The following is a 5,257-nucleotide window of genomic DNA, read 5'->3' as shown; positions in this document are numbered from 1 at the left end:
AACCGAGTTCTCATTAGAGATAAGTCACTAAAGAAGCTTTCCAAAGAGAATCTGGCAAAACTGTTTCATGTTTCCAAGTGCTTGAAATGGGGACTTACAAATGTGAGAAAGCATTATGTGTGACCTGCTACCACAGATTCAGGGGGATGGGACCATGTCAAAGGCTTTGACCACTGATCAAGACAGGCCATTGATCATGGAGATCCCAAATAACCCAATCAGTAGAAATGTCCACGATGCTTCTCTGAGACTCAACACACAGGTACAACTGAACAGCCTCATCTTGAAAAGAGGTTGAAACCATTCTCAGAAATGGTTTACAAATCAGAAGAACATACATTTCCTAGAGACCTCGTAGATTTCATTCACTCCAGTGGTTAAAATAAATCCACCCAACAATGTAAATCAATAGAATTAAATTTTTTAAATGGAGCAAGTGTGGGAACCCAGGGAGACCCCCCAACGTGGACCTCAACAGCATATTGATCACTGTGAATAGAAGCTACTGGGAAAAGAGCAGGTGTGAGGACATCACACCCTCCTCTGTCCCCCTGGAAGCAGGAAATATCTCCCGAATGAAATGACTGTGAAGTACAAATGACCACTTATCACCACAGATAGGGACCTTAGAGCTGAGAAGGCTGTAGAAATAAACCTGCTACTTCTTTACTAACCCACTACCTCGGCCCACATTCCACTTCGCATTCCCTGCTAACTGTAGCTCCAAACCCCGGTTTTCTTTCTCCTGTCAATTCCACGCTCATCTACTGTCTCTCTATAGTGGGGTACAAACCACCTACTTTGCTCATTTCTTTGGGACTCAATGTCCAGATTGGGCCTCCATGTGCAGATAATAAAACTTTGGGTGTATTCTCCAGTTACTCTGTCTCATGTCAACTTAATTCCAAAACAGCAGGGAAAGAAGGAAATGTCTCCTCCCAGAAGTCAGTGTCCTGTCTCTAAGGCCAGCTAGGGGAGCCCTTCCTCTGACCCCTCTAATCTCCAGTCATCCATCCTCTCCTTTCCACATCTACACACAGCCCCCCTTTCCCCCTGCAAACCACGAGTCCACACACAGTGGTTCCCAGTCTGCACCATCAGATCTCAAACATGCCACAACACCACAGCTGTGAAAGAAGGCTCTCATCTGTGTCACAAAACAAGCATCCAAAAAGCAGACACCTGTGAAGGGTGGAGTTGGCAGGGGTCTGTGACCTGTTCCTGCCTCCTCCGTGAGCCTGGCCAGAGCAGGACTCTGGCAAACAGTAGCTGGGAAATGTGCAGACTAGGAGATACAGGAAGGTCTTACAGGGGTGACTGCACTCTGATGACTGATCCAGGAGTGAGTTTAGCAGGATGCAGAGGGTGTGCAGAGTGCAGTCACCTACACTGCACACCTGCTGTTATGCTAACACGTGAGAGTCCTAAGGCCAGGACAGGGCTACAAAGGTAGGGATGCATGAACTGAGGAACCCCGTACCCTCTCTGTGCTGACTTGGACCACACAAAAGAGTCCCATATTGGAGAAATGAAATGCTGTCCATTGCAGTGAGGGGACCCCAAAGCTGCCTGACAGGGCTCAGTCCTGCTGGATACTGCAAGTGCCCTCACTATTTTGTGTCTTTGCTGAATGGTAGTAAATCTGCTGGTTAAGAATTATGTTTTAGGGATATATGCTAACTAACTTGGATGTAAATTTAAATAAATAAATGAGTGAGTGAGTGAGTGAGTGAGTGAATGAATGAATGAATTCTGTTTCAGGGGAGAACTCAAGATGGTACAGAAGTAGAGGGACTGGGATTTCCCTCATCCCTCAAGCACAGCAGCATTGAGGTCAGAATACTTGGAAAACCCAGAAGTACAGACTGTGGAGTGACAGAACAATGTCCACAGGTGAACGGGGTAGCTTGGCGGGACACAGGTGAATGTGTGGGAATTGAGGGGGATAAAACGGGCGGTGTTGGCAAGGAGCAGGGAACCCCTTCTGTGGAGAAATAAAAGGAAGAGGAAGAGAGGCTGTGGAAGTCTGGGATTGTATTTGGACATGAGAAAAACCTCTGCGGACCACAGACTGGGGAACGAGAACTTAGGGAAAGCCAGTTTCTACTTTGAGAACATCCTTAGGAGCTCCAGATGGGAGTTCCGGGAGCCCAGCTTTCTCCCAACTGCCACCTTGTGCATGCCTGGGGGAGGGGAGCCAGCCAGCCTGGTGGGATATGGGGGCACGCTGGGATCTGGGAGCAGTCCCCTCCCTCCAGTACTGGGGAAAGAGGGTTATTACCCCCCAAAGGCAAAAGACCCTGCAGGCACCAGCCAGAGTCCCTTTGTCAACTGGACACAGTGGCGCTATCCCAGGACAGGTCCATCCACACCGGGACTCCTGAAGACATCGGGGTTGGAACCCCAGCCCAGCCCAGGGAGGCACAGACACTGTGGGGTGAGGCAAGCTGAGGCCGTGTTGCTCTGTGAGGGCGGCATGGATTGGGACACGTGGTCTGGGGAGGAGAGACTGGGGGTTCGCCATTGTTCTCCCTATCACCACACGGTGGGGCTTCGCAGGACAGTGGCCCCCAGTGGAGGTGGGACCTGCTTACACCAAACCCCGCCCCTCCGTGCCTGGTAACTGCTTATCTACCCCAGTGACATTGACACTGACTGAGACAGACAGCCCCTCCTCCAGACCAGCACATTCCCTGTCCCAGGAGCCAGCAGACAACTGTCCTGGGGTTTCCTATGTTAGTCTCTTGTTGTTTTAACTATTATTTTGTTTCTCTTTTCATTCCTTCTCTTCTCTTTTCCCTTCTTTTTCTTTCTACTCTCCTCTTTTTTCTTCCCTCGTTGGAATCAGCCTCATAGTTTCTGATTTGATTCTTGGTCAATTCTTATTTTATATATATATACATACATATACATACATATATATACACATACATACATGTGTGTGTATATATATATATGTGTGTGTGTGTGTGTGTGTGTGTGTGTGTATGTGTGTGTGTGTGTGTGTGTGTGTGTGTATTATAATTTTCTTTTGTTTTCTTTCTTTCTCTGTTCTGGTTGTTTCTTGAATCAGGCGTTTTTACTCTATTCTTTTTACACTTTTATGTATCTCCTTCTTTATTTTCCTCTCTCTGTTTCTCTGTCTCTCTCTGGATTGAGCCTTGTATCTTTCATTCTCTGCCTGGTCTTTCTCCTGCCCCTTTCATTTTTCTCTTCATATGGGATAAGTTCTCTGCCTGTCCCCAACCTTTTTCCTTATTGAAGCTTACTTCAACAAACAAATCAAAGCACACCTAGCAGAAGGTCCAGTCAACCACTAAGAACAGTGAGATAAAGCAGCAAAAGGTACAACAACAGAGTGCATGCAACACACTCCAAAAACACTTCCTGAAGTTTCAGGCCCTGGAAAGTATATGACCCTTTTGTATATAATAGTTCTCACAGGTGCAGACACATAACAAGCTATTAAAACACATAAAAGACAGAAAACTAGCCAGAATGATAAAACAGAAGAGTTCTCCTTGAAAGAAATTTCAGGAAGAAATGACAGAGAATTGCTCAAAACAGATACAAAAAATATATCTGGGGGCACCTGGGTGGCGCAGTCAGTTAAGCGTCCGACTTCAGCCAGGTCACGATCTCGCGGTCCGGGAGTTCGAGCCCCGTCAGGCTCTGGGCTGATGGCTCAGAGCCTGGAGCCTGTTTCTGATTCTGTGTCTCCCTCTCTCTCTGCCCCTCCCCCATTCATGCTCTGTCTCTCTCTGTCCCAAAAATAAATAAACGTTGAAAAAAAATTTAAAAAAAAATATATCTGAACATGAATTTAGAATGATAGTCATAAGACTAATTGTTGGGCTTGAAAAAAAACATAGAAGAGCAGAGAATCTGTTGCTGCAGAGATCAAGGACCTAAGAAATAGTCATGAAGAATTAAGAAATGCTATAAATGAGATGCAAAATAACTAGATGCAGTGACAGCAAGGATGGAAGAAGCAGAGAGGAGAATGGAAGACAAAATTATGAAACGATAAAGCTCAGAAAGAGGAATAGGAAATTACTAGACCATGAGGGGGAAAATTAGAGACCTAAGTGATTCAATGAAATGTAATCATATCCATATAATAGGAGACCCAGAAGAAGAAGAAAGAGAGAAAGGTACAGAGGGTTTATTTGAACAATTATAGCTGAGACCTTCCCAATCTGGGGAAGGAAGCAAACATCCAAATCCAGGAGACACAGAGAACTCCCTTCAAAATCAACAAAAACGGGTCAACACCAAAACATATCATAGTGAAACTGGCAAAATATAAAAAGAATTCTGAAAGCAGCTAGGGACAAATGAGCTTTAACCTACAAGGGTAGACACATAAGGGTAGTAGGAGACCCGTCCACTGAAACATGGCAGCCAGAAGGGAGTGGCAGGAAATATTCAATGCACTGAAAAGGAATAATGTGCAACCAAGAATCCTTTATCCAGCAAGACTGTCATTCAGAATAGAAGGAGAGATAAAGTCTTTCCCAGGTGAACAAAAACTTAAGGAGTTTATGACCACTAAACAAGCCCTGCAGGAGATCCTAAGGGGGACTCTGTGAGTGGAAAAGAGCAAAGACTACAAACGACCAGAGAGACAGCTCTACAAGCATGAAACCCACAGATAACACAGTGACACTAAATCCATATCTTTCAGTAATCACTATGAATGAAAATGGACTAAATGCCCCATCAAAATACATGGGGTATCAGAATGTATAAAAAAAAAAAAAAAAACAAGATCCATCTATATGCTGTGTAGAAGAGACTCATTTTAGACCCCAGGACATCTTCAGATTGAAAGTGAGGGGATGGAGAACCATCTATCATGCAACTGTATGTCAAAAGAAAGCCGAGGTAGCCATACTTATATCAGACAAACTCGATTCTAAAACAAAGACTGTAAAAGGAAATTAAGAAGAGCATTATATCATAATTAAGGGCTCTATCCATCAAGAAGAGCTAACAATTGTAAATGTTTATGTGCCCAAATATATAAATCAATTAGTCACAAACATAAATAACTGTATGGATAATAATACTGTGATTGTAGGGGACTTTAATACTCCACTTACATCAATGGACAGATCATCTAGGCAGAAGATCAGTAAAGAAACAATGGCTCTGAATGACACATTGGACCAGATGGACTTAACAGATATATTCAGAACTTTTCATCCAAAAGCAGAATACACATTTTTCTCAAGTGCACATGGAACATTCTCCA

This window comes from Prionailurus viverrinus, chromosome B2 (genome assembly GCF_022837055.1).
Source record: "Prionailurus viverrinus isolate Anna chromosome B2, UM_Priviv_1.0, whole genome shotgun sequence".
In the NCBI taxonomy this organism is placed as follows: Eukaryota; Metazoa; Chordata; class Mammalia; order Carnivora; family Felidae; genus Prionailurus; species Prionailurus viverrinus.
The sequence above is the reverse complement of the archived record's forward strand: the minus strand, read 5'-3'. Positions refer to the sequence as shown.